Raw genomic sequence first — 23,730 nt, forward strand, 5'->3', positions numbered from 1 at the left:
GGCTAAAGACAGGAACTCTCCGCTCAGTAAGATTGTGGATGGGTGCACTTCTTCAGAGCGAGGTGTACCAGGAAATTTTGTGTCCAACTGTACAAATGCTAAAAAGCCAAGCCATAGACAAAGGTCAATAGAAGACTACCTGGTGAGGTAACAATATATAAAATAAACTGTCAAACAATTTCAAGCACCTAATGACTTTACAATAATTCATTCACTTCATATTCGAGAATTTAGCAACCTTATTAAATCATGTGCGATTCTTTTAAGTTACTTTGAACCAAATCTCTACAGTAAACAATTGATTTGGATTCTAGCCAATTAACAACATGAATAATGGTCATTCAGAAGTAAACAAAAAATACAATTTCCATCTTGCCTGTTCTTATGTATGCTGTTGTGTAGTGTTAATCGTGCTGTCAGCGTTTTCAGACTATGTCTCTCATATGTTTTATTACCCTTTTACATTGAATTGTTTATATACATCGAGTCTTCTACTCATAGAACTTAGTAACTTAAACAATTAAAAGCACACAAGCACTGATACACTATATATATATATATATATATATATATATATATATATATATATATATATATATATATATATATATATATGTATGTATATATATATATATATATATATATATATATATATATATATATATAACCATCATCAGATAAAGAATCAAACAGTTAGACAAATGAAGACAATGAATCTCCCTCCTCTATCTATGGCGAAGAAGGAAACGGGATATCCTACTAAAACAGACACACGCACAGGCCGATCCACCCCTCAACTCCTTCAGCAGGGCCATCCTTCCGCCTCAGGGAGACGGGGTGAAGGTGAAGAGCCTTGCCAAGGGCCATTGAGGTGCTGAGGTGTGGTGGTGGTGGTGCACGAGGTCGACATGATCAATATGTAGCAGCTACCAGCGCAGCCCTCTGATCAATACATCGGCCGGCCACGAAGAAAACGTCCAACGGTAGATTAGAGGTACAGACTATAAGCTGGGGGAGGAAAGAGGGTGGGGGTAAATTAGAGGAGGGGGGAAATGCAGGTTTTCGCTAAGCGAATTTACGAATATAAATGAACTTAATCTATTAAAAAAAAAAATCGCCAAAAAGGCAAATGAAAATGCTGTTTACACCACACCAGCAACAACGTGGTCTATAATCCCTGACATTGCTTGAGTCGTCAACCAAAAACTTTTATAGCATAATTTTGCTGTTTCTAATAGATATGAAATTTCAAACAGCAGAATAGACATTTTTTGTCAAATTACATAGCAGTTTCTACTAAAAAAAAAAGAGAACCAGTTTCATGCGGATATTTCCAGAGAGGACACGCATGAAAAATCGGTACGCACGATTGAAACTACGAGGCGCATACAGTGACGCATAGGGGATTCTCTCTCTCTCTCTCTCTCTCTCTCTCTCTCTCTCTCTCTCTCTCTCTCTCTCTCTCTCTCTCTCCCTGTGTTGTCTGAAGCCTACTTACATGTGTTTGACAAAAGCTTATCGACCTAATAGTTGTAAAGATTAAGGTCTTGCCTCCCAAGTAATTAAAATCTTCCTCATCATCATCATCATCGTATCCACAGCAACGATCTAAACAGTTTCATAACTGCTACGAGCCTGCAAGAGTGCGCATGCGCGCATCAATATAGACTCCGTCAGGTTCAATTCAGATCGTGAGTTCTTTTTTCCCATTTCAAAGCAATGATATTCTTCTGCCAAAAAAAAAAAGAAAAAAATCAAATACAGTATGACGGTTTACTTTATAAAGCACAACCAAAGGCACTATTTTGGAAACTGGCATCTCAAGATAAAGACGAAGGTTGCATCTAAAGGCTTCACAACAACCTCAATTAAGACTAGAACTGAGGGGGGGGGGGATTTCCGGGGTAAGGAGAAGCTTCGGCGAAGATGACATACTTCGTGCCTTGAGTAAAGTCCTACCGTACGATATCACAGCAGGAGATTATACCTTGTTACGTTAATGCAGCACCTGCACGACGCCCATTCCATAATAAATGACAATGTCTGAGCACCCTGTACAGGTAGACGCAATATCCTTAAGGGTTTGAAATGTTTCAATTTCATTAACATGATTTTTAATGTGTTATAACCTTACAGTAGATCCTCTTTCGTTAAAGGGGTGTCTACTCCAAAAGCAGAACAGGAATAAAATCTAACTATGAAAATCTTTCGCATTATTATGTCTTGAATAGTATTTAGACATCTCTAAGGCACAAAACAGATAACCTTTGAAAATAATGAAAAAGATCAGTGGAGAGAGAGAGAGAGAGAGAGAGAGAGAGAGAGAGAGAGAGAGAGAGAGAGAGAGAGAGAGAGAGAGAGCAGGCTGAAACACTTCACGCGTAAACTTAAAAGGTTTAAATTTCTTAAATGAAAAATGACCATCACCAAGACCTCGGAATGTGACCATTGTTTCACATGCACGTCCGTAATTTTGCACTGTAAGACAACTCATCATATAAGCTGGCACGATCCACGTTGTAACGTGCTTACCTTCCAAATAAGAGGATGAACTTATTGGGCTTCTACAGGCATACAAAGACTAGGTGCACCTGGTTCACGATTCCCAGTGACTTCCTTCTCTAGTTATAGTATTTTTTTAATTAATTCTAATACCAGTGGTGTAGCTAAGGGGGCGGGGTCTTTTTTTAATATGCCTCAGGGGGCCCTCCAAAGCAGGGTTAGATAATAAATGTAAATATATATTCAAAATACAGCTAATGAATGTAGACATAAGTTTAGGTACGCTGAAAAATCCTGGCAGGGATCTGGCTGCATTTATAGGTAGGGCAATGCGTATAAAAGAAGAATTTAAGAAGTCTAAACTAACCACAATAGGTTGCCAAAACTGATGATAGCAAGGTGTTATCCTATCTAATTTCAAGGTAGAATGGAATAAAAGTAAAGATTGAGAATCTCATTAAGGTATTAATCCATTTAAGGCACAGGTAATATAAGCTTAAAAACAATAATAAGAATAAGTTTAGAAGCTTTGCACCTATCTATAAAGTGATAGAGTGCCCGCAAACTTATTTTGCGGAGTGAGCAATAAGGAACCAGGAACCAACTCTCCAATGACTTCAAAGGTAGGGGGAAGGTGATCTCTCTACTAATTCAGACTGGCCCTAGACCTCTAGCTACACCCCTGAATTCTACAATGAATGAGAAAACAATAAAAATTATGTTAGATCAAGCGCCTGCATAAGATAAGCGTTTCGGTAGAAGTACTACACCTATATTTAACATCATTAGGGAAAATTGCTTTTTGTGCCTAAAAGGGGTTCTTGGTCAAACCAAAACCACCAATGGGAGCAAAGTATTGAGGGGGCTGATCGAACACGCGAGTTTCGCTTTTACAGAACTACAAAATCTTGTACATTCAATCTGTTTCTATACAAGTTGAGTGTCATATGCTTTTACTGTAATTGTTCTTTCCTGAAAAAGCCACACAATATCAAGGTTAATTTACAGAGACATTCGTTAATACAATACATTCACCTTCTAAACAAAATTCTTGTTGCCAGCGAAGTACTGAATCTGTAATCACAGATGAATTTATATTCATGCTGTATAAATCTTTCAAGATGTGAAATTTCCTGGGCTGACTGACTTCTAGCTGTATTCGAATCTTAAGGCAAATCCAAAACAACCATGACAGGTCACGGAATGCCAAAATAAGACCAAAGGTCACCATGTTTCCCATCAAATGACTGTACTTGACCATATGTACTCTTAGAAATAAAGTTAATGGAACGAACATAATCTAAACAGGCTAACAAAACCTTTCAAAATATTAAAACTGTTTTCATTTGGCATTTCAACCATTACAGGCATAAGGCCGTAAATGAGCATTGCTTCGGTGCCACTTATGAGCTCTAATTCATCTGTTGAGTTTTCCTTCTACTGTAAAACAAGTATACTTCCCAGATACGTCTTTATCTCACTAAAGCGCTGCTGTCTACTTGTCAACATCTTAAGACTTAGTGTAATTCTATATTACTAACTACTGTACTGTAAATCGAGGAATAATAGTATAATTTCTACGTAACTATGTTAATATAAATCGTAAACTACTAACGTATTTGGGTTTAACATCTACTTTAAGTACAATATGAATGAAGTGGAAAAAATTTACAAGCAGTTAAAACATTTGGATGGCTATCTGGAACTTGAGCCATATGTCCTGCTGATGGAACCGACATGCTACTGGGAAAAACACGAGCAGCAGAACCAAGGGACAGGACAATGTTCTCGAGACAAACAATATGCAGTGTATATGTGTGTGTGTATATATATATATATATATATATATATATATATATATATATATATATATATATATATATATATATATATATATATATATATATATATATATATATATATATATATATATATATATATATATCAAACGATCAAACATATTGTCTTTGTCTGAAAGCTGTCTTACCTGGCTATCGGTATGTAACTCATATAATAAACCCTGATCAATCCTACATCCGTGAGGGAGTTGAAGACGTGAACAACTTAAATACAGTACACTAGTATCCCAACCAAATCTTTGTACCTACGGTAAACCTCATGTAGTACACCTTGCAGAGTTCCTTCAGTTCCCTTTTCCTTTTTTCCCTCTTGCCCTACTAATTAAAAATTACTTTTGCTGTGGTTGCCTAGTGACTAACGGCTCTGACTCACCAGAGAACTTCAAATCATTCATACATGTATTCACTATTCGTGGGTCGGGAATTCGACCTCAGCTCACAGCTCAAAAAAGTTTTCACTAGCATTCACAACCTCACCATTCCTGTAAGCTAGGGAGGGGGAATTTGGAGCAGCCTAAATAGGTCTACTTACTGGATCATCAGCAGCCATTACCTGGCCCTCCCTGGGATGAAGAGAGGACTTAGGTTTTGATCATACATATATATATATATATATATATATATATATATATATATATATATATATATATATATATATATATATATATATATATATATTCTAGATACAGTACTAATCTACGTCATGCAGCTCCACAAACTGCTTAATTCACGATTGTAACTTAAGACACTGCTACCTTGGTATGTCCAGGAACATAGCAGGTCAAAATTGAGGAATATCAAAGGTAGTAGAGCAGATGAATGTCAACTTTCCTAAGGATGTAGGATGGATCATCCATCATCCAAAACTTCAGGTTGTTAAGTCACTACTAGCTCTGAATGGCCTGGTTGCATGCTATCAATTGGGGAGCCTGATATAGCACTCATAGTGCTCTCTTAAGAGTATACAGGGTACTGTGACGAAAAAGTTGACGTGTAAAGGCGCTTCTTATCCGCATGGCAGAGCACTTCAGCTGGAGCAACATCAACGGCCGGAATCACCTTAAAAGGTTGGAGCTCCTCCCCATATGGAGCTGCTCTGCTTCAGTAAAGGACGGGGGTTTAACAACTTGGAAATTTACTACTGGACAGCAATGTCGCCGCTCTTTTTCTGCCTGTCCTCTGAAGAGAAAAGCAAAGAAGGGTCAAGGCGGCAAGTTTCGAAGGTCAGAAGTCCGGACCTCATAGATTTCAAGGAAGACCCCAAGGGCAAAGAGTCATGCTTGGTTCCCTTTTTCCTTGTACTCCAAAATCTCAACTATTCCTTGCATGGTGAGTCTGAAATGCAGCGGTGCCCTCCACAAGCCAGGCGTAAAGAGTGAAGGTCCACATCAACCCTATTCATAAAGGTACTGCCGCTGCAGATCTAGGCACTTCTGCATGCCGTCATATTTTCCAATCTCATTATGCAAGTAGAAGAAAAAAAGTCCAGTACTTTACAGGGCGGAACCTTGGTTGGTCTCCATACTCAAAGAGGGATGCATCGTTCTGTTCACACTCTCTTACCCTCCTCTGACCTTATGTCCCATGATGTCAGATTCCTAAACGAAGGGATCCACAAGGAAGCACCCTAACCAGAATATAGTGGATGAGTCTTGCGCAGCATGGCTCACCCTACCACCTAGCTAGGTGGGCGGGCGAGCTCTTATGCGTGACAGAGGTACGCGCCCCACCTCTGCTATGTGTACAGTAGTGCTCTCTTGGGCGAGTCTTCCCATCAAGACTTGCACACGCAAGTAGCATCATTTAGAATAGAGGCGAGTTCTACCTTGCTGCGCGTAGGTAGACTTTCTCTTACCTATGTGAGCCAAGAAGCATGTGCACATAAGCGCCCCTTATCAGCTCTCTCGCCTTGCCAACGCTCCTTTTGCAATCATTCTAATTTCCTTTGCAAAGGAAGGTAGCTTTTCCTTCGTAGGCCAATCGCTCAGTCAGACATGTGGACTACGGCCCCTTTCCTGGAGAAGATGTTCACGAGGAAGGGTACAAGATGACATCCCCTCATGCCCTCTCTTTCCTTGGCCCTCCACCCAAGCTAAAGAAACAGGCTTGTGGGGTTCAACTGAGAACAGTTTCGTTCTCTTTTCCAGGCGGTGAAACAGCCAGTCCCAGAATTGACCAGTTCCACTTTTTAGCCTTAGTACCTTCACCCATCGAACACCTTGGTACCGGTAGGTCTAGAGCAGAAGAGAGACCCCGAGTGGTGGGTGTTAGACACCAACCTGCTCAGGGGAGTAGAACAATCTCCTGCCCCGGATTTGTCGCTCTTCATAAACGCATCAAAAGAAAGCGAAGAGGCTCACCTGGCGCACCTCAAGGTGTACCACTGTTACGATCTTAAAATCATTATAGGTTCTTTTAATAAGTAAAATAAATATTTACAACAACAACCCTTTAAACATGGGAAATTAATATAAAAAGAAACTCACAAAAAAAACACAACACGTTTATTCAAAAACTTATAAAGAAAACTAATGTTACTTCTTCGGTTACTTTAACTGACAAATCAAATCAATCAAACACCAACAATAAAGGGGAACAGCCAGTAAGGTAGAAATACTTAAGGAATAGTTTTCTGCAGCTGCTGAGACGATACCGGTACGGAGACTTCAGGCTTGAGAACATTGCAGAAGGGCGGCTAAAGTTCAGATGCAACTGGCACGATGACCGGATTCGAAGACGTCACAAAAAGGGTGGCATCAAGAAGGGACATCAGAGGTCTTCTCCCAGGAATTTAATGATACTGTTGAAGTAAGGCTTGAGAACGTTGCAGAAGGGCGGCTGAAGTTCAGATGAAACTGGCACGATGACCGGATTCGAAGATGTCACAAAAAGGGACTTCAGAAGTCTTCTTCCAAGAATTCGATGATAGTGTTGAATTAAGGCAGGCTGTAGGCAGTGTTGTCTACTTCTCGTCACAAGCAGGGAGGGCTGGCTGCTTCAATTTGTCTCTTCTTCTCGGCCATAACAGGATTTTTTGGAGATAGGCTTTTGTTGTCTGAAGGGAAGGTTAGAATCTGGCTCTATCAGACTTCTGGTCTTCTCTGTTTCTTATCTCGCTAGGACTTGGATCTTACCTGCTTCAGACATAGTTCCTCTCTTGTCTTATGTCCTATTCTATCTCTCTTAAACAATCTCTTCTTGAAGTTTATATACCCATGTATGGACGGAGTTAATTACAGTGGGCAGTGGTCATTTCCATAGAAGGTGTTCTTTTTAACAATTCTGCATCTCTATTGGCTTCCTCAAAAACGCCCACTTTGATCATGCCATGGAAGCTTCTAGAAGAAATTTCTGATGCAATCTGGACCACGTGTTAAGTTGTAACAAAAGGGCAGCATGTGTCCTTCCATGATGACATATATCCTAAACAAGGATTTCCCTCAGGCTCGGTTTCTCAAAATATGCTGACTCCACTAATTAAAATGATGACATCTTGGTCAAAATAGGACAGTTTCCTTATCACGGCAGGCGCTCTCGGAGAGGCTTGGTTTACTACAGAAATGTTGACGACAATGAAGTGATGACAGGATTGCCCAAACAGGGCCGTAGTCGAATCTCGTCTCGCCTCGATACTCACACTTTGGGAATAGATATTTTTGTCTTTTATTATATCCTTTTAAAAGTATTGTATCTAACCAAGACAACCACACGTGCTTCATACACGCTCGTACACTGCATCGGTATTGCTTTTTTGTCTTCTCTCTCACTCTTCTCTTCACTGGTAATAGACTAGTGCAGAATTTTTGTGACATTCTTCTTTGCAAGTCCTAGTATATAAGCTCAATGTCTGTTTAATAAAGTCTAGTTGCATTCACCTCACCACTCTGTTACAACCTAACAATCGACTACCACAACATCTGGACTTTGGTCCGAATCAGAGCGACTGCCACATAAAACTTCTGGAATGAGGGCAGTCTTTCTCCCCTTCAAACAATTCCATCAGCTCTTTACAGGACACTTCGTAGTGCTGACAAGCAACAACACTGTCACGCACATACAAGGAAGGAGGTATACTTTTCACGGTACCTCTGCCAATTAGCTGTGGAATCTTCGGAGGGAAAGAGAACAACTCGGGAGCCTTTCAGCCCGTTTCATCAAGGACAAAAAGAACGTGCTGGCAGACACTCTGAGCAGGGGGATTCAGATAGCAGGGTTCAAATAGTCTCGGAGATGACATAACCGACAGAGTTTGACTTTGTAAGGTTCGCAGACAATCGATCAGTTTGCGTTGTCAATAAACCGGAATCTTCCGGTATACTGCTTGCCAGTAATGGGTGCCCAGGCAATCTGACAAGACGCCTTTCAACATCTGTGGGACAGGGCAGAAGTCTACGCATTCCCCTCCTTCAGCATGGTATGAAGGCTTCTAAACAAAGTCATGGCATCACAAGATCCCTCGATGAACCAAGTAGCTTGGTTGAGGTAACATGCAGAATGATTCCCGGGCCTTCTGCATCTGCTCACAGAGGCACCAAGAGAGCTCCCTACTTTTACCAATCTACAGTACTTAAATAACCCCGTTGAGACCTTCCATCAAGCGATTCCATCGTTTCCATGCTTGGAGGTTATCCAGCAACCCGTCAGAAAGAATGGCTTTCGAGGCTAGGGACAAAAGAATGGTAGGATACCTCCAGGGATACATCTGCTTTAGTACACCAGGCAAAGTGGACCATCCTTTGTGGTTGGGGTCATAGACAAGGTATCGCTCCTCTCAGTGTCCCTATACCAATGCTCTTCAGAGGGGAAAACTGTTCGGTATAGGTAGTGAAAGGCTATCACTCGGCCTTAAGCCTCGTTTTAAACTAAAGAGAGTTAGCATTCCCTCCTCAATGGAACAGTCTCTCCTCTTATGGAATTCTGAGCACACCTGCCCTCAGTCGGGATTCAAATCACCTCCAGGGAACTTAGTGGAATACTGTGCTCACTGAAAGGAGCGGAGCATTGTCTTTGTCAAGCATCAGATCATGACTTGACTCAGAAGACGGTATTTCTCCTAGCTCTGTTCTCTGAAAAGAGTCAACGAGCTACATGGTCGGTCCTATGACATCGCCCATTAACAGGGATGGGGGCAAGTGACACTCGGATTTGTCGTGGAGTCATAGCCAAGACTCAAAATATGGCTGGAGCAAATCCTAGAATCAGGCACTTCCAGATGGAGTCTCCATTCTGTAACAAATGACACAGACCAACTGTTACTCTGCCCTGTGAGAGCAAGGAAGAAAAGCTTAAAAAGAATCTCCATAGCCTGCCATCAGATCAGCAGGCTCTTGGTGAACACGGGAAGAACCAGAGGAAAATTACAAGAAACTATGTCTTCCAGGATTAAACAGGAAATCAAGAGAACTATACATCCAGCCTCCTCATCTTACAGACATTGCCCCCATGCTCATGAAGCCAGGGGTGTCAGCACATTCCTGGAGTTCAAAAGAATTTCTCTGACGTAGGTGTTACAAGCGGGCATGTGGAAAAGGTAAACAGCAACCTCCGCCCACTATCTGCAAGATATAACCCACAGGAACCTAGATACATTTACCTTAGGTCCTGTGGTGGCTGCACAAAACGTAGTGAATAACACCTCAGGTCCCTTGTGGGACAAGTAGGAGTTGGTTAAGGGCAGATGTTACCGATGGGTAAGTCTAGGATGAATCTGAGTGGCTGGCCACTTCCTATTTCATCCTCCCTTTTCTTGGGGTTCAGCATCCGAGGAACTCTGTAAGCTGACCTGACCTCCTCTGACCGCAAGTGGGTACCATGCCCTTTGTGCATTCTAATATATATTGATATACAGTATTTGTTTGTTGTGTCCCCGTTCCCCACACGAGGTGGAGTCGGGCAATGTCTAGGCTAAGTCAGGAGCTTAGCTCCAATTTAACGCTTTCATGGTCGTCACATTACTAAATTCTACGATAGCACAGATTGCCCAGGCCGTCATCCTATAAAGATCATGAGGTATCAGGGTGCCCTCTTAACAGGTTGTGGGTAGCACAGAGTGTCACCCCAGGACAGACTCCAACCAGTTGGTTTTATGACTTCCACCCACCATGAGATGAGTCTCCTGTGTAAAAATGGAGTTTTTATGATAAAACAAAGTTTTATGAATACTTACCTGGCAGTTATATATATATAGCTGAGTCTCCGACTGCGGCAGAATTTAATAATAAATCGCGGCAACCGCCTTGTGGTGGTTGTGTGGTTAGATGGTTAACAACCCTTACAGGGTGGTACTTGGAATCATTCCCGTTTTCTGTTCCTCAGATTATCTTTGCCCAACCTGTCTCCTGAGGGGAGGTGGGTGGGCTTTAAAATATATATATAACTGCCCGGTAAGTATTCATAAAAATGTTATTTTGATAATAAAATAAATTTTTGAATATACTTACCCGGTGATTATATAGCTGCAACTCTGTTGCCCGACAGACAACTCTACGGTAAAAACTCGCCAGCGATCGCTACACAGGTTGCGGGAGTGCCCAACAGCGCCATCTGTCGTCCAGATACCCAGTACTCAATGTAAACGAAGACTCAATTTTCTCCTCGTCCCACTGCGTCTCTATTGGGGAGGAAGGGAGGGTCCTTTAATTTATAATCACCGGGTAAGTATATTCAAAAATTTATTTTATTATCAAAATAACATTTTTCAATATTTAACTTAGCCGGTGATTATATTGCTGATTCACACCCAGGGGGGTGGGTAGAGACCAGCAATATATGTTTACACTTTTATGAGCTAAGAGTTTTTATTTCATTTTAGAAGTTATCAAAATAACAAAAACAAAATAAATAGGTACCTGGTAAGGAAGTCGACTTGAACAATTACTCTGCCTTTTAAGTACGTCTTCCTTACGGAGCCTCGCGATCCTCTTGGGATGCTGATCGACCCCTAGGATCTGAAGTATCAAGGGTTGCAACCCATACAACAGGACCTCATCAAAACCCCTAATCTAGGCGCTCTCAAGAAATGACTTTGACCACCCGCCAAATCAACCAGGATGCGAAAGGCTTCTTAGCCTTCCGGACAACCCAAAAAACAACAATAAAAACATTTCAAGAGAAAGATTAAAAGGGTATGGAATTAGGGAATTGTAGTGGTTGAGCCCTCACCCACTACTGCACTCGCTGCTACGAATGGTTCCAGTGTGTAGCAGTTCTTGTAAAGAGACTGGACATCTTTCAAGTAAAATGACGCGAACACTGACTTGCTTCTCCAATAGGTTGCGTCCATTATACTTTGCAGAGATATATTTTGCTTAAAGGCCACGGAAGTTGTTACAGCTCTAACTTCGTGCGTCTTCACCTTAAGCAAAGTTCGGTCTTCCTCATTCAGATGTGAATGAGCTTCTCGTATTAACAATCTGATAAAGTCTGACCAAGCATTCTTTGACAAAGGCAACGATGGTTTCTTAACTGAACACCATAAAGCTTCAGATTGGCCTTGTAAAGGTTTAGTAAGCTTTAAATAGAACTTAAGAGCTCTAACAGGGCATAAGACTCTTTCTAGTTCATTGCCTACGATCTCCGATAAGCTGGGGATATCAAAAGTTTTAGGCCAAGGCCGAGAAGGCAGCTCATTTTTGGCTAGAAAACCAAGTTGTAGCGAACAAGTGGCTTTTTCTGACGAAAATCCTATGTTCTTGCTGAAGGCATGAATCTCACTGACTCTTTTAGCCGAGGCTAAGCATACCAGGGAAAGTCTTAAGAGTGAGATCTTTCAGGGAGGCTGATTGTAACGGCTCCAAGCTATCTGACATGAAGAATCTTAGTACCACGTCTAAATTCCATCCAGGGGTAGCCAAACGACGCTCCTTGGTGGTCTCAAAAGACTTAAGGAGGTCTTGCAGATCTTTATGTTTGGAAAGATCTAAGCCTCTATGCCGGAAGACCGATGCCAACATGCTTCTGTAGCCCTTGATAGTGGGAGCTGAAAGGGATCGTCCTTTTCTCAGGTATAAGAGAAAAACAGCTATTTGAGCTACAGAGGTACTGGTCGAGGATACAGAAACTGACTTGCACCAGTCTCGGAAGACTTCCCACTTCGATTGGTAGACTCTAATGGAAGAAGCTCTCCTTGCTCTAGCAATCGCACTGGCTGCTTCCTTCGAAAAGCCTCTAGCTCTCGAGAGTCTTTCGATAGTCTGAAGGCAGTCAGACGAAGAGCGTGGAGGCTTTGGAGTACCTTCTTTACGTGTGGCTGACGTAGAAGGTCTACCCTTAGAGGAAGACTACTGGGAACGTCTACTAACCATCGAAGTATCTCGGTGAACCATTCTCTCGCGGGCCAGAGGGAAGCAACTAACGTCAACCTTGTCCCTTCGTGAGAGGCGAACTTCTGCAGTACCTTGTTGACAATCTTGAACGGTGGGAATGCGTAGAGATCCAGATGTGACCAATCTAGGAGGAAAGCATCTATATGTATTGCTGCTGGGTCCGGGACTGGAGAGCAATAGATTGGAAGCCTCTTGGTCAGCGAGGTTGCAAAGAGATCTATGGATGGTTTTACCCCAAGTGGCCCAAAGTCTCTTGCACACATCCTTGTGGAGGGTCCATTCGGTTGGAATTACTTGCCCTTTCCGACTGAGACAATCTGCTATGACGTTCAAGTCGCCTTGGATGAACCTCGTTACTAGGGAGATGTCTTGACCTTTTGACCAGATGAGCAGGTCCCTTGCGATCTCGTACAACGTCAGTGAGTGGGTACCTCCTTGTTTGGAGATGTACGCCAAGGCCGTGGTGATGTCCGAGTTAACTTCCACCACTTTGCCCCGAAGGAGAGACTTGAAGCTTTTCAAAGCCAGATGTACTGCCAACAGCTCCTTGCAGTTGATATGCATGCTCCTCTGACTCGAGTTCCACAGTCCTGAGCATTCCCGACCGTCTAGTGTCGCGCCCCAGCCCACGTCCGATGCGTCCGAGAAGAGAACGTGGTTGGGAGTCTGAACAGCCAGGGGAAGACCCTCTCTTAGGTTGATATTGTCCTTCCACCAAGTCAGACAAGACTTTATCTTTTCGGAAACCGGGATCGAGACCGCTTCTAGCGTCTTGTCCTTTTTCCAGTGAAAAGCTAGATGGTATTGAAGAGGACGGAGGTGTAGTCTTCCTAGTGACACAAATTGTTCCACGGATGACAGCGTCCCTACCAGACTCATCCACAGCCTGACTGAGCAGCGTTCCTTCTTCAGCATCTTCTGGATGGATAGCAGGGCTTGATCTATTCTGGGGGCTGATCGTCTTGTTGTTCAGCAACGTCCTCATCAGAGGGTTCCTCATCCGAAAACTGATGAGGAAACGGCAACGGAGTGGGCAACGTCTGGCTCGCTGAGTCCGGTAGCACTGGTGGATGCGTGACGGAGCCGGACGCAACATCATGGAACTGCTGCACAGTCTGTGAACTGTCAACAACCATGGGTGCGCGAGGAAGCACAGCGTCAACCCGAGACTGTCTAGACCGTCTGGGTTGTGCAGTCAACACCCTACCGGGTTGCTGAGGTTGACGCACTGCGTCAAAACAAGTCACCTCTGCTGGTTGTTGAACGTCCTGAACGTCAACAACCACCTCCGAGCGTCGCTTAACGTCAACGTGCGGCTGGCAACCCACACTGGGTCGCATCGGTGGAGGAACCACCTCAACTGGCAGACGCGAGTAGGTTACCTCAGCGTCAACAGGGCGCACAACCGACCGGTTGGAAGGTTGTTGGCCAGAAGGTTCGGTAGCAACCTTCTCCGCATTAAAGTCCTCTATCAAGGACGCAAGCTTGGACTGCATGTCTTGCAGCAAAGCCTATTTAGGGTCTACGGGAGCAGGTGTGGCAACAGACGGGGTTAGCGACTGAGGCGGTACCGCTTACCATCCCTGAAAGCCTTGTTATGCATGACATAATTGCACAGCAAAACTTCAAAGGCTCGAAAACAGCTGTGAAGTTGACCTGTAAAAAACTTGGAGCGTCTCCTGGCCAGGCGCCAGGGAGAGTCTACGAGAATTGAGAAGTCTATCTGGGCAGAGGCATGAACTCCCAAGCCGAGAACTTCTCTCGTGTCATATCAGACTCTCGCTCTATAAACCAGTTTAAAAGAAGGGAAAGCAAAGGCTGTATCCCCCAAACTCCTCCTGGTGAAAAACCAGTCGCCTAGCCAACGTAAAGCTCTCTAGGAGAGCGAGAGAGCACTAGCTTAAAAACAACGGCTTCGAAGTAGCTAGGCCTAGTGTAAGCTCTGACGTTTAGGCGAACGAGGAGCAGCAGTTACAAAAAGATCCGGACAAAGATCCTTAAAAAAAATCATCATGATTTAATTAAAGTCCATAGGAGGCTAAGCAGCTTTAGGCTCCTCTCCATCTGACAGAGTCCTCAAGGGAATATCAGTAGGAGGGGGAACAGCAACTTCCTCATCTACAGGAACCTTGTCCGATAAAAGCTGAGTCTCAAGCAAGAGAGAGACCTACCGTGGTGGCAATGTTTTACAAGCAGAGTCCACACTCACTGGTGCATTAGTAGCGGACCAGAACGCAACGTCATGTAACTGCTTGACAGTCTGTGAACTGTCAACAACTGAACTGTCAACCACAACAGGTGCGTGAGGACGCACAGCGTCCACTCGAGACTGCTTTGACTGCCTAGACTGAGCAGTCAAAACAACTCTAGAATGCGGAGGTTGACGCACAGCGTCAAAACAAGTCAACTCCGATTGTTAGTGAACGTCTTGAACGTCAACAGGAGCATCAGCAAGTGGCCTAACGTCCAAATGCGGCTGAAAAACCACACGAGACCGCATCGAGTGTGGTTCTAACCAACCTGACTGACGTGACTAAGCTACGCCAACGTCAACAGTAAGCACAAAGGAACGTTAGGTTGGCTGAAAGCCAGGATATCGATGAGATAAACGGCTAGACTCAACGGACTAATCGGCAGAATAGTCTTCCATAAGGGAGGCAAGCATAGGCTATACTGCATGTCTTGCCATACAACCCATTAAGGATCAACGGAAATGGTTGTGGTAAGAGACGAGGGTAACGTCTGTGACCGCAACACTTTGCCAACAAAAAAAGACTCTCGGAGTCTGTGTTACGCTTTTGTTAGGCGGCGAGCAGTTATCCGATGACTGCATAGGGTCAGAGCTGTCCTAATGGTTGTAACCAGGACACTGGACCTGTCCTGAAAGGACTGACTTTTGCTTAAGGGCTTCGAAACCTTGTGACAGGTTTCTTATGCGAAAAGCCTTCGGATGATGAGGAGAAACAACGTCTCTCTCGTCTTATGGTAGGGGAGATCTTGGTAAGATACACCCGATACCATAGAGGGAAAACGTCTGTTCGTTGATCAAGGCCTCTCGAACCCATAAGTTGTTTGACATTACTTCTCCCCTGGGCTTGGGAGCATGCAAGAGGTCCCGGACTAGGTGAACGACAGGCACGAACAGACGAACCCTCGGACGCAACACTGTAACACTTTGCGCATATCACTTTATCACTTCGATTTTCTGTTTTGCACTTATTTCACTGAAATCGAAACTTTTACTGATTTCTACCTGAAACACGCAATTCTACCCTTCATTAAAAGGTAGTAATTGCGAAATCAGTCGTATAATGCAAGCTCATTAATACCAGCAAAAAACAGAAAACATATTTTACGATAAAAAAATCAGTGGCTGGGAAAGAGACTAAACACTAGTTCATATAACTACGTTTTCAATCTCTCACCGCACATAGCCTGGGGACGAGAATAAAAAACTAAAAACGTTTTATCCTTCCTCCCCATACAGCGACTAGGGACGAGAGTAACTCGAGAACAACGTTACCCGCTTGAACGGAACGTTTTCTCTCCTCTCTATCCCTCCGTCTCTATCTCTCTCTCTCTTTCTCTCTTGATTTCGCACCTAAGAGAAGAGCCCAATTATATTTCGTCAAAAAAACATGTTATTTGACTAAAGGAAAAAACTGAAAGGTTTTTCAAATAAAAAGTTCCTTTAAAATAGAATTTAAAACATTTAAGCTAAGAAAGAATGAACAAAACGTCAGAATCGATTTACTCTTACTGCAAAGTGAAACCGTGATACACTCTCTCTCTATCGTAACGATAGAGCGCATGTTGAACGTCCTGAACGTCAACAACTGCGTAGCATAAATAAACTAAACGTTAGTTCATCTTTGAAAACAGTACGAAGACTATCAAAGAAATTCTTTCATAAAATATTACATTTAAAAAGTTTTAAATCCTTAGCTCTTTAAAAGCTAATTACGATATAAAGGGCTCCACGTTGATTAACTTCGGTTTCCAAGTTACGACCGCCTACTCTCAGGAAAGGTCTATATAAACAAAACATTAAAATTTATTTTTATATGTTTATAATAAATGGAAAGTTAATTGAAGAGGCCTAATAAAGGCGGAGAGATATAAAATATATAGAGGAAAATCTATAACGTGATAAGATAATTACTAAAAGCCTAAACACACTTCCGTCTAAGGGAAGGGTCGGCCATTTAAAAGTGAAAGAAAGTCCATACTCTCTTTGTCACCATAATTAAATCTATCCAAAACGAGTTCAAGATTTAAGATGAAGATAAAACACCTGCATAGCGAAAGCTCAAAACTAGAATAAAGTACTTCACCAATCAGTTGTGAAAAAACTCCAGTTTAGCAACAGCGAGTAAGTACGTCTTGTCGATAGCTCGACAGAGAGAAAATTGAGTCTTTGTTTACATTGAGTACTGGGTATCTGGACGACAGATGGCGCTGTTGGGCACACCCGCAACCTGTGTAGCGATCGCTGGCGAGTTTTTACCGTAGAGTTGTCTGTCGGGCAACAGAGTTGCAGCTATATAATCACCGGCTAAGTTAAATATTGAAAACTTTGTTTTACCATAAAACTCCATTTTTATGAATAGAACTTACCTGGCAGTTATATATATATAGCTGATTCACACATTTGGAGGAGGGAAACAGACAGAAAAACATAGTTGGGGAACAAACACCTTGATTCCTTACCTGCTAAGGTAGCTGACTTCAAAGGTAACTGCCTCTAGAGTCGCTTTCCCTTAGGAGTGTTCAGCCAGGAGTAGACCTGCTACGCTGCAAACAACTCAATCGAGTCTGTCAAAGGGGTAGAACCAACAACTTGACTAGACTTCAGAAACTACCTTCCCATATAATAAAAACCTGCAACCTTACTAAAGCTAACCACCTAACCTTGCAAAAATAGATATAAACTATCTATCTGGACTGAGGGAACCGTACCACAAGACGAGGACCTCAGACAACCATAAAAAACACAAACCCATATACAAGTACATAAACTAAGGTTGAGTGGGGGTAGTAACTCCTTTGCCTAATACAGAAGCCGCAGCTACGTATGGGCCCAAGGTATAACACTTGTCATAGTCCACTCTTACCTCTCTGAGGTAATAAGAAGCGAAGACAGAGTTGCTCCTCCAGAACGTTGCGTCCATGATCTGCCTAACTGACATATTTTTCCGGTATGCCAGTGAGGCAGCAATGGCTCTTACTTCGTGAGCCCGTACTTTTAACAGGGTGAAGTTTTCTTCCTCACAAAAGAGGTGGGCTTCTCTAATAGTTTCCCTCAGGAAAAAGGACAAAGCGTTCTTTGACAGGGGCTTTTGAGGATCCTTCACCGAACACCATAAGGAGTTGGAAGCACCCCTCACGTTCTTAGTGTGGGCCAAATAAGCCTTGAGAGCCCTAACCGGGCAGAGGAGGCTTTCCTTTTCCTGACCCACTAGATTCGTGAGGTTAGGGACTTCAAAAGTCCTGGGCCAGGGTTTCGAAGGGTTCTCATTCTTGGCGAGAAAGTCGAACCTCAAGGCACAAACAGCTCCATTTTGGGTGAAGCCTACACGCTTTTCGATTGCCTGGACCTCGCTGATCCTCCTGGCAGTCGCTAGAGTCAAAAGGAAGAGGGTTTTCTTAGTCACATCTCGCAGAGAGGCTTGCGAGATAGGCTCAAACTTCTTGGAGCACAAAAACTTAAACACCACATCCAGGTTCCAAGAAGGGGGTCTTAACTGCACCTGCTTCGTTGTCTCAAAAGACCTAATGAGGTCCTGCAAGTCCTTATTCTGAGATAACTCTAAGCCTCTATGCCTAAAGACGGTTGAGAGCATGCTCCTGTATCCTTTAATGGTAGATACAGCCAGCTTAGCATCCTGCCTGAGGTACAAAAGAAAGTCTGCAATCTGGCTTAGAGAGGTAGAGGACGAGGAAACCTTGTGTCTCCTGCACCAAGCTCTAAAGGTCTCCCACTTTGACTGGTAGACTCTTTGTGAAGAGATCCTCCTTGCTCTGGCAATAGCTTTCGCCGCTTGTGCCGAAAAGCCTCAAGATCAAACGAGCTTCTCGACAGTCTGAAGGCAGTCAGATTGAGAGCGAGGGGGTTTTGATGAAATCTCTCGAAGTGGGGTTGTCTGAGAAGATCTGGACTTGCCGGGAGTCTTCTTGGAACGTCCATCAGCAACCCTACCACTTCGGTGAACCATTCCCTCGCAGGCCAGAATGGAGCCACTAGGATCATTCGTCCCGAATCAAGGAGAGCGAATTTCCTGACAACCAGATTGATGATCTTGAACGGGGGAAAGGCATACATGTCCAGCCCCGTCCAATCCATCAAGAAGGCGTCCACTGCAACAGCTTCCTCGTCCGGGACTAGGGAGCAGTAGTTGGGGATCCTCTTGTTTAGACTAGAGGCGAAAAGGTCTATTACAGGTCTGCCCCACAACTTCCAGAGGCTCCGACAGACATGCGGGTTGAGAGTCCACTCTGCGGGAAGGACTTGTCCCCTCCTGCTGAGCATGTCTGCCCTGATGTTTCTCTGCCCTTGAACAAACCTTGTCAACAGCTGAGTCTCGTTCTCGTTCGCCCAAAAGAGAAGCTCTCTCGCAGTTGAGAACAGAGAGAGGGAGTGAGTTCCCCCTTGCTTCCTTATGTACGCGAGAGCTGTGGTGTTGTCGGAATTGATCTCCACAGTCTTTCCTGACACCGAGGTTTTGAAGGCCTTTAGCTCTAACAAAATGGCCATCAATTCCTTCCTGTTGATATGCCAACTGATCTGACTCCCTTCCCAAAGACCTGAGACCTCTTTGTTCCCTAGTGTTGCTCCCCAGCCTGACTCGGACGCGTCTGAGAATAACACTAGGTCGGGGTTCTTCTTGAACAAGGAGATCCCTTTTCCCAACAGAGCTGGGTCCAACCACCACATCAAAAGATCCTTGATCTTTGTCAGAATGGGAAAAGAAAAAGTGTCCTCCTGGATCTTTCTGTTCCAAACCTTTGCGAGGAAGTGTTGCAGAGGCCTTAGGTGCAGTCTCCCCAACGGGACAAACTGCCCCAGGGAGGATAGAGTTCCCAGCAGACTCATCCCCTCCTTCGCTGAGCATTCCTGCTTCCTCAAAAAGTCTTTGACTTTGTCCAGGCACCTGGTCTGCCTCTCCTGGGAGGGAGAAGCCTGAAAAAGAACTGAATTCAGAACTATCCCCAAATAGAGAATAGTCTGATTCGGCTCGGTCTGAGACTTCCCCCAGTTGACGATGAGTCCCGGGTCTTGAGTCATCGTATACGTCTTCATTAGGTCCTCCAGACATTTTTCTTTCGACTGTGATCGGATCAGCCAGTCATCTAGATAGAAGGATACCCTTATCCCCTCCTGGTGTAACCAGCCTGCCACATTCGCCATTAGTCTGGTGAAAACTTGGGGAGCTGTGCTGAGACCGAAGCAAAGTGCCCTGAATTGGAAGCACTTGCCCTGGAACACAAATCTCAGATATCTCCTCGAAGACGGATGAATGGGGACGTGAAAATAAGCGTCCTGCAGGTCGAGAGAAACCATCCAGTCGCCTGGACGAACTGCAGCCAGCACCGACTGAGTCGTCTCCATGGAGAACTTTGTTTTCTCCACGAAGGCGTTCAGAGAGCTGACATCTAGGACTGGTCTCCATCCACCCGAGTTCTTGGGAACCAGAAACAGGCGATTGTAAAAGCCTGGGGAGGCGAGGTCTTGAACCGGCTCTATTGCTCCCTTGACCAACATCTGGTCGACTAGCTCCAGAAGAGCCTCTCGTTTCCCCGCGTCGGTGTACTGAGCCACTAAGGCTAGGGGAGTGTCTGAGAGAGGTGGTTTCTTTAAAAAGGGGATCTTGTAACCTTCCTTGACGACTGAGAGGGACCAGGTGTCCGCCCCTCTCCTTTTCCAAGACTGCCAAAAACGAGACAGTCTTGCCCCTACTGGTGTCTGGAGGACTTCCAGACACCTCTGCTGGTCTTTGGCCCTGACTCTTGTCTTCTCCCCCTAAAATAAGCTCTCGAGGAGATCCTGCCCCGAAAGGGCTGTTGAAACTTCTTCTCTTCCTTCTTCAGAGGAGCAGGAGCAACAGGTAACGTCTTCCTAGCAGACCGAGACAAAAGGTCCTGAGTAGCCTTCTGTGCCAGAGAAAGGGAGATATCTCTGACCAGAGCTTCAGGAAAAAGATGACGTGAAAAAGGGGCGTAAAGCAGCTCCGACTTCTGGGCAACAGTCCAGATCTAGAGGTGAAGGAGCACAAAAGGGCCCTCTTCTTTAAGACCCCTGCTGAGAAAAGGTAAGCCAATTCATTCGCTCCATCCCTTAGAGCTTTGTCCATGCAGGACATGATACTCGTCAGGTCCTTCGTGTCCTCCAGGAGTTCAGACTTCCTGGCCAGAGTCCCGAGAGACCAGTCCAGGAAGCTGAAAACCTCGAAAACCCTGAAAATTCCCTTGACGAGGTGATCAAGCTCCGACATGGACCACATAACCTTGGCAGAGTTTAAAGCATGCCTTCTTGCCGAGTCCACAAGAGCCGAGAAGTCACCTTGGGAGGAGGCAGGCACTCCTAACCCCAAAGGTTCCCCTGTCTCATACTACATACCGGCCTTGGAAGCGAGTCGAGACGGTGGAAGAGAAAAGGTGGTCTTGAAAGCTTGTCTCCGTTCCTTCATCCAATCATCCACCTTAGCGAGAGCTTTCCTGGCCGAAATTGAAAGTTTCATTTTGATGAAGGCCGAAGACTTAGTAGCTTTCTTCCTGGTAAATTGAGACCGAGGAGAACGAGGGGCCGAAGGTTGAAATTCCTCCCTATAAAGTTCCAAAAGAGAACGAGAAAGAACCTTATAATCACTAGAAGAGTCGGCAGGTTTTTCTTCCTCTTCCGAAATATCTTCGAGATCCTGCTCAAGGATAACACCCTGAAGAGTTGGGCTACCAGCAGTCTGGCACCGAGAGCTGTTTGAATCCTGGCGCCGAGCGCCGCTAACATCCAGTAGACGAGAAGCGGTATCGTCACGATGACGAGAAGCGGTATCGTCACGATGACGAGAAGCGGTATCGTCACGATGACGAGAAGCGGTATCGTCACGATGACGAGAAGCGGTATCGTCACGATGACGAGAAACGGAATCGTCCTGAAGATGCAGGCTGCCTTCGCCTTGAAAATGCAGACTGCATTCATCCTGTTTCCTAAGAAACGAGGCGGTAACGTCCTGGCGTTTCGAAAGAGAAACGGAATCGTCCCGGCGCCGAGAACGAGAGGCAGTATCGTCCTGGCGCCAAGAGAGGGGGGAAGGAAATTCCTGGCAGCGTGCCGATGAAGAGGGTGTGCGTTGTCGTACGGCCGACGAAGTGCGCAGAGGTTTCTTGGGAGAGATACTAAGTTCTCTCTTAGAAGAAGATCTCTTAACAGGCAAACAGGCAAAGAGTCGTCCTTACGTCTGACAGACTGAGAAGGGTGGCTGAAAGCTTGAACTAACGATGAAAGTTGTTCCTGCATAACAACCATGAAAGCTTTAGTAACCTCCGCTGGCTCTCGCGGTGCCGAAGACGGCAGTTGTCATACGGCTTGACTGGGAGCGCTAGCAGAAGAAGCAGGGAGTTTAGCAGGATTAACTGGGCTAAGGACTCTCTGTTTCGCCCTCTTAACAGGAACAACATCAAAATCGTCTTCCGAAGGATCAGGATCTCGGCTACTCGAACCGGGAGAGGGAGAGCGAGACTGCACATCCCGGTTCCACCCTCTCTTCATTGGTCTTGATTCGTAACGCCAATTACGTCTGGGAGAACGATCAGGCGAAGACACAAACGTATCCGACACGCCTTTTCTACGGCAGTCAAGAGCAGCCTGGGAGATCGCAACAGGACTGTCTGAGGCGACGACTGACCGAGGATAAGCACCTCTCACCCCCTTTCGGCTTTCGACGTACCTTCTCCCTTGGTCCTGGGAGCTTGATAGAGGTCTAGACCTAGGGGTATGACAGATTCGATCAGTCGCCACCTCCACTGCACTTTCACAAGCACTAATTTCACTTACACCCTTACCTTTAAAGGCCTCCAATTGTGCTTTAATGGCCTCTAATTCAGCAGCTAATTTAGCATACCCAGGGTCATCCGTAGGCACAGATCCTGTAGAAGGGGCAGGAGTTACTTCATTCGGGGAAGGAATAACTTCCAAAGAGGTTACAAGTAAAGGGTCAATAGATAAATCTAAGCTAGGCTCACTAGCAGACTTTGACTTTGATTTAGCGCTCCTAACTCTATCAACCTCAAGTTTGCGCACATAGCGCTTCATAGCTAACCAATTATCATCATTTAAAACCTCGCATTCCTTGCACCTATTATCTAGAGCACATTCAAACCCCCTGCAACCCATACAGATAGTGTGAGGGTCAACCGACACTTTCGGCAACCTCACCTTGCAAATATCATTCGCACAAATACGAAAATGAATTTTTTCACTCATGATAAGAAAGGAAAAATGACAAAAAACAAAAAAACAAACACGATTGCCAAATCCCAACACAGTGTACTTCACCAAAAACGAAGTCCAAAAAGGCGATGAAGGGAAAGCGATCCGAAAAAACTCTAAATGGCGGACCAACGATGTTGTCGATCCGGCCGGCAGAGATAATCTGAGGAACAGAAAACGGGAATGATTCCAAGTACCACCCTGTAAGGGTTGTTAACCATCTAACCACACAACCACCACAAGGCGGTTGCCGCGATTTTTTATTAAATTCTGCCGCAGTCGGAGACTCAGCTATATATATATAACTGCTAGGTAAGTTCTATTCATAAAAAGTAAGGTTTGTATATAGTGCCAGAACAAATTTGGAATTACTGTATTTGTATTTTTCTTAACTACAGTATACAAGCTTAAAGCTCTATACACATACTGGTCCTACCATCACCTTTCCCCAGACGTTCTGCCGCAATTGCAAAGCAATGATCATTTACTAGTGCTTGGTCTACCCCCGCTACCCTCCTTCACTAACTAGTAGAGGATAGGGTAGTTACGCCTCGCAAAA

Source organism: Palaemon carinicauda, chromosome 15 (assembly GCF_036898095.1).
Source record: "Palaemon carinicauda isolate YSFRI2023 chromosome 15, ASM3689809v2, whole genome shotgun sequence".
NCBI lineage: Eukaryota > Metazoa > Arthropoda > Malacostraca > Decapoda > Palaemonidae > Palaemon > Palaemon carinicauda.